Raw genomic sequence first — 15,474 nt, forward strand, 5'->3', positions numbered from 1 at the left:
TGAACTTAGTGATTTTAATGTAAACAAGAGCAGGGAAAACTGTAATTATGTAAGTTTCACTCTGTCACCCAGGCTGGAGTACAGTGGCATGATCATAGCTACCACAAGCTCGAACTCCTGGGCTCAAGCAATTTTCCGAACCTCAGCCTCGCAAGTAGCTAGGACTACAGGTGTGCACCACCACACTCAGCTAATTTTAAAATTTTTGTAGAGATGTGAATTTCCTATGCTTCCCAGGCTGGTCTTGAATCCCTGACTTCAAGCAATCTTACCACCACGGCTTGCCAAAGTGCTGGAATTGCAGGCATGAACTACTGCTCCTGGTTGAGAGCTCACTTTGGTTTGCTAGTGGTGTTCTTGGTATCTTTTCATATTTGAGACTTTGGTGCTAGTGCTGAAGTATTATACTCATCATGGGAGGTTTACGGGACTTTTGTTTTCATATTGAACAGATGGAACTGTTCAGTTCTGCATTATTGCAGGTATACAAAACGTGCCTACCAGGACTCTGCTTTATATTCATTGGAAGCAAGAAGTAATACAGTAAAACTTTGCCAGGCTAGAAGCTTTGAAAGAATGAAGTGTTCTGGTTTAATTCTATTTTCTGAGAAGTACAAAGGTGAAAAAAACTCAAAACTTAAATTTCCTGTTGAATGCAATTTAAAAATATTAGCCAATGATTCCACTTTTCCTCTTTAGAAAATTTGGACATTCTGATCTACTTGGTGTTTTATTATAGCACTCCTAGTGTGCCTGAGAGTTTTATTGTGCAGATACTTTTTAAAAACTTTTAAAAATCAGTTCTCTGAATGAGAACTAATATTGTAAATACACTTTTTAGACTAAAAAAAAAAAAAAAAAAAAGACTACCATAAAACAGAGTGAGGGGATAAGAGCAGGACGAGTTAAATGTTTTAAGACCCATCATTCTCACTGAGATTTGGTAGTTTTTCTTGAATATAATTTTAATGACTTGTACAAAGTTTGGGTTAATTTTCAGAATTCTGAAAAAGTGAATTTTAATTTTATTTTTAAGCATTTTCACTGCTTTTGTGGAGAAGAAGAATTCTGGAGGTTAATTATCCAAAAGTGTGACCTGCCATCTTTCACATTCAATATAATTATCAATATGATTGAATTTAAATTTACCATTTTTTCTCATTTATTATTTGTTAATATTTTTCTTTTTTTTCTGGTTTATTTTGTCTTAATTAGAAAAAAGTCTTAGTTGCACGAATATGAAATATATATACTATATAATCTAAAGTCTTTGTCTCATAAATATGAAATACATATGTATATATGTGTATATGTGTGTATATACTCTACAAGTAAAAATACTCTATAAGACTAATTTCTGAATCTATTTTTACCCATGTGACCAAACTGACAGGTACAAAAATATTTATTAAATCAATGTTTGAAATTTTAAATAGCAAAACTAAATTTCAATTGGCAAAAGAATAAATAAATGTATTTAACTGTGAAACAGTTTACAGTCCAGCAGTGAGAATGAATGAACATAGATACATTTTGAAACTGCAATGTGGAGAAATAAAGAATCCTGATATCTTGGATACTTTGGAGACAACACTGTTATATGTCTTTCTAGAGCAGGGATTATTCTCACCATTGTCACATATTTCTATTTAGCTGCTTTTGCCTAAGCCCAGTTGCCCCTGTCCTTTCATTTGCAAAAGCAACACGAAGTAAAACTACAGTATATTACTACTCCTGCAGTTAAAAACTGTGTAAACTCAATAAATATTTATAGAGTTCTCCATTTTAAATACACAAAATATTGATCGGCCATTATTAATACCCATTTTTAGAATGAAGCAATATTCCTGTTTTCTCTCCCTCTTTTCCTTCCTCTTTCTTCCTCTCCTTCTCTCCTTTAAAAAAAGAACAAAACAAAACAAAACAAAACAAAAAACCGTGTATCCAAACAGGCTTTAGCTCCTCAACATATCTCCTTGTGATGATGAGGGCACAGAGACTGTATGCCTTACCTCACTGATTATCTTTGGCAAGAACTCTAAAAGCTCTAAGATTTTTACCTTCCTTGAAAGCTAAATTTTAACCTGCTACAATTTCATGAATTTTGATACATGGCTCTAAATCACACAAAAAGGGATTTTTACTCCAATCAGTAGTAGACTCCTGAATGCCAGCAGATTTACACTCCAATTTCCACAGAGTAGCTTGAATTGATCCAAAAAGATTGTGTTATGGGAGAGAAACCCTGAGCTTATGAAACCTGATATATATATATATATATATATATATATATATATATATATTTTTTTTTTTTTTTAATGAGCAATAAGCATGCCAACACTTTGTACCGGATGAAGATGTTATCTTGATAAAACTGGGCAGTGACTATGACTGCGCTTTTACTTTGGAAAATGACACTATCTTTATCTTCCAAGCCAATATGAAAACCTGTCATTTCCACCAAAGAGAGATGCTGTCATTATGTTCCTAGGTTTTACACTCAAGCAACTTTTTTTTTAAGACAGGGTTTCACTCTGTCACCTGGGCTGGAGTGCACTAGCAGCATTCTCAACTCACTGCAGCCTTGACCTCCTGGGCTCAGCTGAGCTACACAGACTCTTGAGTAGCTAGAAATATAGGAATGCATCTACTAATATTTATATTTTGTGTAGGTAGGGGGGTTGTTATGTTACCCAGGCTGGTATCAAACTCCTGAGCTCAAGTGTTCTACTCACCTTGCTCTCCCAAAGTGATGAAATTACAGGCATGAGCCATTGCTGCTAACCTTTAGCAATACTTTTGAAAGATATTTCAAAATAAGAATAGTCAGTGCTTTGTTCACATAACATGTACAAATCTAAGGGACACAAGAATCACTGTCTGCCAATATTCTGCAAGTTACTTTTGTCAATAAGGTCTCCTTTTTTTCCCTTCATAGCTTGCTGCTTTGATGTATGCATTCTTTCATCTGTCTTCAAATACTGGGTTAAAATATTTTACAAAGGCATATGTATTGCTTACTACCACTTACCTAATCTTCAACATCATAAAATAGAAAACATATTGATAAGGGAAAACAAGTTGATATAAAACAATAAATAACAACAATAGATAAAAGTTTCAAGGTATCCCTACCCATTGAGGAGAAGTGGCTAGAATATATAGCCGGATTAATTTTCCAAAATTCTGTATATTTTTGTATATGATTAGTAATATTCTATACTTAAACTGGATACTTAGAGAGATTTTCTACTGACATGAGTTAGAAACCTCATTTTATATATACTTACTAATATTTAATAAAAATGATCTGATTTCTACTTTAATTACAAAGGATTTTTACAGTACTACCATCTAGAAGACTTTTTCTTTTAATATAAAAGGTGAAGTGCATAGATTTAATTTACCTGCATACAGTGAGATTAATTTTATTCTAAGGTTGCAATTTATACTCCCAACATTTAATTTGGTTTTTCCAAATACACACTAGTAATCATAAAAGGAAATCGTAAAAAAATCTGCTTATCTGGTAAACGTTTGGTGTATCTGTGGAGTTGCTGGTGTTGACTGTAATCTGTGACTCTGAGGAATCCTACAGAGTCATTACAAACTGACACAAATATTTTCCATTAACCAGGAGCAGAAGAATGTTACAAACGGAATGGGATTCTGTTTTAGTAAAGCATGATTCCAATTGGATTACTATCGTTGAGGAATAATCTATTTCTCTCTTAATTACAACATCTGTAAATTATGAAAATTAAACCTAAGTATGTAGAACTAAAGCATTTCAGGATTTTATGATTGTGCCTCTAAGCTATAGAACAATGAGAATTAGAACCAATTTTTCAGAATTAATGATAGTATATTGAGGCTATTTTTAATTTTTTGCCAACTTATCAATTTATCTTCACAAATCTTGTATCACAATCAAATTATATAAAAGTCAGTTACATTAAGTCTACACTAAATTTATTTAAAAACACCAAAAATATATTATTTTCTTATTTTTTATTATGTCAATTCCCCTTCATGTTTATGCATAAGATTCCTCTTGTTTTCAGAAAACGCTTTGCAGTTTCAGTACGTCCTTAGGCATCCAAAGACTCTTGGGATGAAAGAAACTATGATTGCTGGGCCCTTGGCATTTAAGAAATGAAGGAGATACATACTATATTGCTTTATGACAAGGTTTAGGAGACTTATTGCAGTATATTCATAGTAAAATCATACCAAAAGTAGCAAAATACTTGAAATCATTGGTAAGGCAGTTCGAAATTTTGTTAATGCAGATATTGCAAAAATTTTAAGATGAAACTGTTAAAAAGATTCAAAGCCTCTCTAGTCTTAATATCTGACTTTGGAAAAAAAGAGGGCAATAGAAATGGAATTATATAATTATTTTGAACATTCTGTAGAATGTGTGCACATTAAAACACATCTTATCTGTAAAAATGTAAGTACTCAGTAATCAATAGCTATTATTCCTTTTTTTTACATTTCAAACACTGCAGATATTAGCAGAAAATTAAGGTGGGACAGATGAGATCACAAATGCTTGTGTGTGTGTGTGTGTGTGTGTGTGTGTGTGTGTGTGTGTGTGTGATTTCTGAGAAGAATAAAAATATTTTTGAAGACACTATTAAGAGGAATAAAATCACAAAAAAAATCTGTACTATGACTGACATGTCTTGGCTTCCTCAGCTCTTAATCAGAGCATACTCCACACACTTCAGATTTAATACTGAAAGCAAATATATATTCAAACACATTGATGGCAAAAGAGATATTAGTTTTGTATTCTACACTTGGTTGATTAGAATAGATTTGCTAACCTCTCACATTTTTATTTACTCAAACAAACGTTATCTAGGGAAAATATCAGCATATATAGATGATATCTAGGGGTAACTGCTGTTAAGTCCCTTTTGTTTCTTTTGTTGAGATGAAGTCTTACTCTGTCACCCAGGCTGGAGTGCAATGGCATGATCTCGGCTCACTGCAGCCTCTGTCTTCTGGGTTCAAGCGATTCTCCTGCCCCAGCCTCCCGAGTAACAAAACAAATTTTAATAGCTTATTATCCATGGCCCAGGTTATCTCAATCACAGATTAATATTAAGGATAACTAGAGCTTGACATTGTTGGTAATAATTCTGAAAATTTGCACTTGTCAGAATTTAATTCACATCAACATTCTATTAGTGCAAAGATAAACCTACTGAGAAGAAAAAACATTGCCAAACTATGACATTCTAAGATGACCCTGCTTTCACCTGATCATGTAAGTCCCATATTAGAAAGGCCCATAGGGTTTATGTAATCATCCAAACTATACATTCGGAAACACAGAGAAAACAGGCAAATTATCAGTTTAAAGTTCTGTATTATGAGAACTCGGCCCAGAAAGAATTTTGAGACTGGTTTCTCATTCTCTTTAGCTGTATGGTCTTTGGCAAAATACCTGAACTTTTTAAGTGTTAATTACTTCATCAGTGAAATGAACACAATAGCCTTTTACTCAAAGCATATAGGAACTATTAATGAAGATAATGTTTATAAAACATTTAGAACATTACCTAGGCATTGCAAACACTTAATAAATGCAAGTTTCTAAAACCCATGTGCACATACAACTTTATCAGACCTTCTTTAATTATTTGACACTCCTTATTCTTTGAGAAAAGATGAGGCACAGATTAGAGCACCATTTCTCAAAATTTAATGCTGATCTTTTAAAAAATGAAGATGCTAATCCACTTTGTGGTGAAAACCTGAGTTACTCTATTTCTAATAAGTTCACTGGCAATGCTTATACTTGTAGTCCTAGGACCACACTTTTTAAGGAGCAAGGCATTCAAGTTTACTATGTTTTAAAATGTGCATTAATTACAGAGGGCCTCATACTTCACAGGCAAATGCCCTGGTATCCCGTAAAATGATCCACTGAAGGATGCTTAGAGATTATGGGAGGTAAAATGAGTTGTGGAAAGCAAAAGGCTAACTTTTGCTTTCTTCTCAGTTCAAATTACTTCTTCTATGGATGCTGTGGCCATGATATTCCAAAATCTGCTCCCTATGGATGGATGGCAGTGTGTTATTTGGCAAGGATTTTTTACTACATTTCTCCCAAGCTCTGTAGAGATGCCAAAATAAAGAAAATAAAACCACTCTTAACTGACAAGACCTAGCTTACTTGTAGAAAATATTTTGGAATGTGTTTTAGACTTTCCAAGTCTAAACTTTTTTCACAAAAAAACTTTATTAAAAAAATTATATCTATTTCCAGGAGCTGCCAATGGTTTCTTATAGACACAATCACTCTGTATAGAACTGTACAACACATTTCACAACATTTAAATTTAATTGTGCTTATTTACTTTGCATGTGAATAGATACAATTTTATTCCACATAGAAAAAACTATTTGAAGTTACCTATTTCAGGGAAACATTTCTAACAACATTTGGTTCCAATGTTAATTTTTATAAAATTCTTTCCTGTGGTGTTTGTATAATCAGATATCTAGAACCTTTGAATTTGATGTAGCCTAAGGAGTTCAGCCTTCCTGTTCACCTCTCTACTCCAAACCAACAGTAGAAACAAACACAGAGACCAAAGCATAAAGAATTTCGGGGTTTGGCTGCTTTCTAATGTTTATCCACTGTGCTTAGAGCATTTCTTACAACTTCAGAAGAAAAAGCAAACAAAAGCAAAAGAATAGAAAAACAGAGAAATATTCCATAACCTTGCATTGTCAATCATAGAATTTAGAGTTGCTATGAACAGAGATTTAGTCTCCCCTGCCTCCACATGGACCAGTCTCCACTGCAGTAACAGGTAAGCTTTACGAGGGCAAAGGTATTGCCCTGTCCACTGACAAATTATTCATAGACAAGGTAGTACCTAGAAATCAGTATTTGTTGCTTGAATAAATATTCATTCAGGAACAACTAGAAAAACAAAACCCATATAAAGAAAGAAAAATGACAAATATGCAGACCATGAATAGACTTAGGTAAACTGTGACACAGGTTTGAATAACCCTCATTTGAAAAGATATTTTATAAACTCTAAAAACTAAATTGAATAATATTTAAAAGTGATTTTATTTCAGCACAATCATTTCCTCTAAGTAAATGTATCTAAGCTACATCACAGGGAAGTCTATTAACATTTGTCATAAAAAATTTAGATACATTTATCATTTAATCCACATAATTGAAAGAAAATTTGAGCCTTTAAATGTAAAACCATAGAGCCCTATAGCTGAAATGTATTACAATAATTCTTTTTATATTAATGTACATAATTCCATCATAACAAAAATTTGGATATGCCAAATGTTGCAATAAAAATATAAGAACTGGCCGGGCACGGTGGCTCAAGCCTGTAATCCCAGCACTTTGGGAGGCCGAGACGGGTGGATCACGAGGTCAAGAGATCGAGACCATCCTGGTCAACAAGGTGAAACCCGTCTCTACTAAAAATACAAAAAATTAGCTGGGCATGGTGGCGCGTGCCTGTAATCCCTGCTGCTCAGGAGGCTGAGGCAGGAGAATTGCCTGAACCCAGGAGGCGGAGGTTGCGGTGAGCCGAGATCGCGCCATTGCACTCCAGCCTGGGTAACATGAGCGAAACTCCGTCTCAAAAAAAAAAAAAAAAAAACGAGAACTCTAAAAATACTGGGCTATTTCCTAAAAAATGCTTTCGTTGAACTTTTTCTCAAAAGACATCCACTTTCCTATGCTTTGCTGTAGTATTGATTAATTGCACTGAAACATGCATACATTCTCATAGGCATACTTGGTGTTAAAATGCAAAATTGACAGTGAGTAAAGACTGAAGCCCCTGACCCTAAAACCAAGAAATTAATTTTTTCAAAGCTGATTTAGGTCCAAAGTGTAGGTCCATTCGTGCTGTGGTATAACCGACAGTGGTACATGGCTAGACGCAACGTTTAACACAAATACAGAGATGGTTTGTAAGATTAATACTCTTACATTAATCATTATCATGATCATCATTGTCCTGATCAGAACTGTGATGGTTATGAGTTGGTCATTTAGCTGTGACTGTGATCTTTCAAAGTAATTCCTAATGGAATAACTGTCCGTCCTATAAAACACAAGGAGAAGCTGATCTTCATTGTCTCTTCTATCAGAGAATATCTTTGATTCAAATACATTGCAGAGACATAATTGTAGGAGAATAATACAGGACTTGACAGTTTCCATGGCAAATTTTCTAGCCTTCCAGTCTTTTTTACCCTGCACACTGTCCTAACATAAAAATTCCTTATTTTTAATCCATAACTAGTGCTAATATTTATACTTTCTTCTAAGAAATGGACCATTTGTAATATATTTGTAATTTTGACCTTGATGTCAGTGATTGCAAATGATACATCTGTTCGGTTCAACATGCAAAATAAATTTGGATGTAATAAAAAGGTGAAAAGTTGAACACATCAATGTTTTACCTTAAATATTTATGTCAATTTTCAAAATTTTAAATTCTTTCACCAGTCCTTATCTTTTCCATATCTTCTACTCAATTTGTTTCTTTGCTCCTTTTTTCTCTAAACTGTCAATTATTTATTGACTGCTACTGTTCCAATGATTTCTATTTCTTTAAATATAGCTCATCTGCTATTTATTACTCTTTTTCCCCTCCCCAGATGGAGTTTCGCTCTTGTTACCCAGGCTGGAGTACAATGGCACCATCTTGGCTCACCGCAACCTCCGCCTCCTGGGTTCAGGCAATTCTCCTGCCTCAGCCTACTGAGTAGCTGGGATTACAGGCACGCACCACCATGCCCAGCTAATTTTTTGTATTTTTAGTAGAGGCGGGGTTTCACCATGTTGACCAGGATGGTCTCGATCCCTTGACCTCGTGATCCACCCGCCTCAGCTTCCCCAGGTGCTGGGATTACAGGCTTGAGCCACCAGGCCCGGCCATATTTATCACTCTTAAACTTCTCATCAACCTATTCTATTCCATACACACCTCTCTGGAAAAATTATCTCAAATTAATTTTTAAAGCAGAAACATAAGATAATACCAATACTAACATTCTACTACATTATACTCAGAAGTAAAAACAAAAATAAATAAACTACCTATTAGACATAGAGAGTAGAAAGATGGTTGCCAGAAGCTAGGAAGGGTAGTGGAGGACTTGGGGTGGGAGAGTTAGGATGGTAAATGGTTACATAAAAATAGAAGGGATGAGTAAGACCTACTATTTGACACCACAAGAAAGGACTACAGTCATTAATGACTCAATTTGTACATTTTAAAATAAAGAGTGTAATTGGAGTGTCACATGTCCATATCATAACATCTTATATACCCCATACATATCATCCCTGCTATGTACACACAACAATTAAAAATATAAATAAAATATGTGTTATATTTATTATCTCAAATAATAAATTCCTTCCTTATAAACAAAGAAAATAGATTGAACTGTCATTGGAAAACCTCAAATTTAGCCGCAACAGATAATTAGGTGCAAGCTGAATTCCAATACATTAAATTCCAAAACATTACAAAAATTAAAGATTTCCATTTTATCCACTCTCTGATGATGATGATGATGATGATGAATATGTGTGTGTGTGTGTGTGTGTACTATACATATATATAGTTGTCTTGCTTAAAGACTGGGAAATATTCTGAGAACTATACCATTAGGTGAATTTATTATTGTGCAAACATCATAGCATATATTTACACAGCCTAAATTATATAGCTTATTATACATCTAGGCTCTATGGTGTGGCCTATGCTACAAACCTGTACAGCATGTTACTGTACTGAATATTATAGCAAATTATATATAATGCTAAGTATTTGTGTATCTAAACATATCTAATCATAGAAAAGTTACAATAAAGATATGCTAGAAGAGGCAAAAAAATGATATACCTGTATAGAGGAGCTCCACTGCAATCTTATGTGACCACCATCATATGCATAGTTGGTGGTGGATTAAAAGATTGTTATAGGGTGAATAACTGTATATGAAACTACTATCCTCTTTAGTAAACACCGTGCTCTATCCTACAAAACTGGCCCTCATGTATCTTCTAACACTATAGCACATACGCCTATTCCCTAAACACAGCATTGATTTAATTTTAAATAATATTAGATGTATTCTGCAATTTGCTTCAGTTTACTCAATATTATGTGAAAGAGATTTATCCTAGTTGTTCACTCCATTTTATTGGTATAAAAACACATTCTAGGATTATGGCAAAATCTATTAAATAATTCTCCTGTTTATTGATATTTAGAGTATAACTGCTAGTTTTTTTATAGACATTCAAGAGTAATAAAGGGACACTGGGAATAACCCTATTCTCTCAAATTTGAGAACACATATGAAATGGACCAGTTCCTTAAAAGAAACAATCTGCCAACCTTGCACCAGAAGTGGATAATCTTAATGGGACTATGTCTACTAAAGAAATGGAGTCAGTAATTAATATCCTTCCAAAACAGAAAGCACCAGACCCAGATGAATGGACAGCAAATTCCATCAAATACTCAAAATATTAAACCAGTCCTCTACAATTTTTTTAGAATATACAAATGGAGGGAATACTTCATAGCTCATTTGATGAGGCCAATATTATAGTAATACTAACACCGGAAAAAGACCATGAGAAAAGAAAACTACAGACCAATATCTCTAATGAACATAGATGTAAATTACTCAGCAAAATATTAGCAAGTAGAATTCAGCAATGCACAAAAAGAATGATATACTACAACCAAGTGAGATTTATCTCAGGTGTGCCAGCTGGGCTCAATAATCAAAAATCAATTAATGCAATTCATTACATTAACTAGCTATAGAATAAAAATCATGTAATCATACCAAAAGATGTAGAAAAAGCATTTTACAAAATTCAGCACCAATTCATGATAAAAACCTTCAGTAAAGTAGAAAGAGATTGTACTTTCACAACTTTGACAAGAAATGTCTACAAAAACCTACAGCTCACATTATACCTGATGGTAAGAAAGCAGATTTTCCACTAAGGTCAGGAACAAGACACCACTGCTTTACCTCATGCCTTACAGAAAATTCAATTCCAGATGGACTGGACATATGTTTAAAAACATAAAATCTTCAGAATAAAATATAAAAGACTCTTTCTATTATTTTATGTTAGAAAAGGGTTTACCAAACTAGACTCCCAAAAAGCACAGAGAATTCTTTTTTTTCACCTTTTCTTTTTGACATTTAATAACAGCTCTACCAGATACCAGTGCGACATTTAACTAGGTCCTTTAATTTTCCCTTTTTCAGAACAATAACTGCATAATTCAATCTCAATTACTCTGCCTTAAAGGAAAAAAACTCCTGCAACTTACACCTTGTTTACTGATAGTTTATTCAAAGTTTTGTTGGTTATTTTTAGTCCATTTTTGTTTATTTTTGAAAATATAATTTTTGTTTTTTAGTTTAAAAATGTGTTAGATTACATCAATAGATTTAAGAAAATACTAACAATTCTTTCATTCCTGGATAAAAGTACTTAGTCCCTTGTATATTATCTTGCCAGAGGTCTATTTTACCCATCATTTTACAAAATAACATTGATCTTTATTTGTTTATTTTATTCCTCTTATTAATTACATGTCTTTTTTATTGCCTATTATGGTTTAGAGGGTGCCCATATTTTGCAAAGTAATAGTCATTTGCTGGATTTTGCAACCTCAGGCATGGTCAATTTTAAAAGTGTTCCATGGATATTTGAAAAGAACAAATATTTGTTAATGATTAAGTACAATCAAATACAGACACACATAAAAATAGAAATACATGTTAATTCATAACATTAGTTTCCTAATGGTTCGATTTTTGTCTGAGCTATCCATCTGAGAGAACTGTGATAAACTTTCTTCTTTTTTCTTTTCTTTTTTTTTTTTTTTTGAAACGGAGTTTCGCTCTTGTTACCCAGGCTGGAGTGCAATGGCGCCATCTCGGCTCACCGCAACCTCCTCCTGGGTTCAGGCAATTCTCCTGCCTCAGCCTCCTGAGTAGCTGGGATTACAGGCACACGCCACCGTGCCCAGATAATTTTTTGCATTTTTAGTAGAGACAGGGTTTCACCATGTTGACCAGGATGGTCTCGATCTCCTGACCTCGTGATCCACCCGCCTCGGCCTCCCAAAGTGCTGGGATTATAGGTGTGAGCCACCACACCTGGCCGATAAACTTTCTTTTTCAAAGTCACAAACACATTAATTTTTCCCTAAATAACTCTCAACATTTAAGGAAACTTCAACAAATTTAACAATCCTTTATTTTTTCCTCTAGAACATAACATGTTAATTGCAACATTTTATATGGATAAATCAGGAGGATCAAAGTAATTGGAATTATTTGATTAAGGTTAAAGAAAAAAGACCACTGAACTACTAGACTTCATGTGAAAATAAAAACAATTAGAAAAATATGTGAGAGAATAATTTGTGTATTTAAGAAAATATAGCTTAGATAAGATATTGCTAAAACAAACTATGAAAAATGATGTTAAATTTTACTTTATTCAAATATAAATTTTCTATGATTCAAAGACTATAAGAAGTGATGAATCAAGAAAATATTTTCAAGGCATATAGTTTCAAAATAAAGTGTTAAAAATTGCCAAACCTTTAAAAGAAAGAATAACAAAAAAGTGACAGGAAGGAAAATAAATAGATAATTAATGGAAGAAAAATACCAATCGACAATTCACAGACAAATGTTCAACCCAACAATGAATAATAATGCAAACAAACAATGTTGGATATTATTTCCTACCCAAGAAACTGGCTTAAAAAAAAATCTTAGAAAAACTAGTTTCGATAAGAATGCAAAAACAGAGTCAGGAACTGGTAAAAACGGCATATATTTGTGTTACTACTTTAAACAGTAATTTTGCAATACCTGGTAAAGAAAAAAATGTTTATAACTTGAAGGCCTAAAATTGTACCTCTATGTATATCCTGTACATAAGGAAAACACTTCTAATCATATGCAATGACATGTTTACAAGAATGTATATTACAGTATGGTTTGTTAAAATAATGTATCAGAAACAATATAAATGGATAAATTATGCTATTTCCCTATGATAGCTGTATATTAGTGAAAGCACTGAACTAGAATCATATGAATTAATATATACATGGCCTAAAACAAAATATCAAGTGGAAGAATTATATAGCAAGATATGTACTGTAAAATATAATTTATACTAAATTATAAAACCTATAAAACTTTAGTTTTGGTGGTAATAAAACATGCTAATATTAGATTAAAATATTATAAGAATTTTTATTACCAAATTTTTATTTTTATTACCAAATTTATTGCCAAATTTTGTTAATGATTCCTCTTTGGTCATGAGGTAGATTAGCATGATAACTGCCTGCATAGGCAACCTCCATTTGGATTTTAATTTTTTTTAACAGAAAAAATTCAAACAATATAGCAGCCATAAAAATGCACCTGTCCTCCTGCTGACTTAGCTGCTGCAATTTGAAATCCATCAGTGTGTTTGTTCAGTGGTCACTCTCCACTGGCTCCTCTAGTCAATAACTAAGCTCAACAGGGAAACTAAGGCAGGCTTACTCTTTAGAGATGTGACATTTCACCTGGAGTTTTGACTCCAGAACTGCTGTGAAACTTGCCAACACTTCCCTGGAACCGCACTGCAGTGTTGGCATTGCTGCCTTTTCTTTCTTTCTTCATTTTCTTTCAAAGGATCAAGTTGTATCACAGTCCTATGGCATTCCTAACCTCCTCCAGCTTGTTCCATATTTTTAGTCAACACTCTTTTCCCCAATTAATCTCTCTCAGAGCTTATCCTATCTTTACATCTTTCTGAGAGAACCCAGATAAACATAAGCAAATGTGGCAAACTGTTAAGATTCAATTAATCTCTGTGCTAACATACTGGTAAATAAGCATTTGATTAGGTGAAATAGTTACAGTTTTATATTTTATTTAAGTTATTGTAATACAGTAACTTAAATTTCTTTTTATAGTTTTCAAATCTTTTTTCCTTGGGCATTCATTATGTTGCAATCTGGAAAAACGTATATATCACATAGTTATATACATACGTATGTTTGTGTGTGTGTGTATAAATATATGTATGTGCATATATGTGTATGTATCTGTGTGTATATAAAATGTCATATCTCAAAATCAACCAAGATAAAAATCCAGCAGAACTCTATATTACAGCATTGCTTTGCTAAAATTTTACAATGTGACATAAAGAGTTAATATTTCTGTCCTAACCTTTAACACCCACCCATGTGTTCTTTTTATATATCCACTTTTCACATCTCTTCTCACATTTAGAAATTTGAGGCCAAATCACTTCTGTCTGCTGATGTTTAGGAAATAAAAAAACTTTTCAGGGCCTGTCGGGTGTGGGGGTCTAGGGGAGGGATGGCATTAGGAGAAAGATGATGGGTTGATAGGTGCAGAAAACCACCATGGCAAGTGTATACCTATGTAACAGACCCACACATTCTGCACATGTACCCAAAACTTGAAGTAGAATAAAAAAAGAGAAAAACCTTTCAAAGTAATCTACGTCTGCATACAGCTCTCTCACCATCATCATGAAAAGGAATATGGAAATGTTGATACTTTTCTTCTATATAGACATAAACCTTCCCTTTTGAAAAGTGTTTTTTAAGCAGTGTTTATTTTTTAGTTCATTTTAGCTACAATTTCTACAAGTTTTCTTCTTTCAGCGGAAGACTTGATGGTAAACCAGGATAGGTCATTATATCTTTCAAAGACAAATCTTTAGCTTTTCCCCACTCTTGAACCACAATTGACATGCATGCGTACACACCTTTCCAATTTTATCTATAATTTGTTCCCAGCAATTTTCTTCTATGCTGTACTACCTCTGTAAGAACTTTAGTACACATTTATTGCTGTCTCTAAATATTTGCTTTTCTCCTCAGGCTACTTGGATGGTCCTTTTCAGTCTTCCATATCAATTTGAACTTACAAATGGTCTTCAAAATGTATTCTTTTTTATTTTTGAAAGTTTTCTCAATCATATTATATTTCTACTTTTTTAAAACTATTAGAAGACAAATAATTTACTAAACTTTATTAGCTGCTTAATATTCCTAAGTATAATGGTTTGAAAGAAGATAAATATTTAAAGCATTTTTAAAATTTTATATAGCTAAAATTCACACATGCTCCAATGTTTGATTAATGAACCACACAGTATTACTCTGGAGACAGCTCAGAGAGAAACATTCGTCAATCATTAAAAGTGCCACTCACTGCTATGGGAATGTAAATTAACACAAGTCTTTTAAATAGTACTAAGTCAATATGTATCAAAAATTTATTTAAAGTTGCTTTATTCTTTTATTAGAGCAGTGCAATTTCTAGAGATTTATTTTTAAATAGTAATGTGTCTGTAGG

This window comes from Callithrix jacchus, chromosome 15, assembly GCF_049354715.1.
Source record: "Callithrix jacchus isolate 240 chromosome 15, calJac240_pri, whole genome shotgun sequence".
Taxonomy (NCBI): domain Eukaryota; kingdom Metazoa; phylum Chordata; class Mammalia; order Primates; family Cebidae; genus Callithrix; species Callithrix jacchus.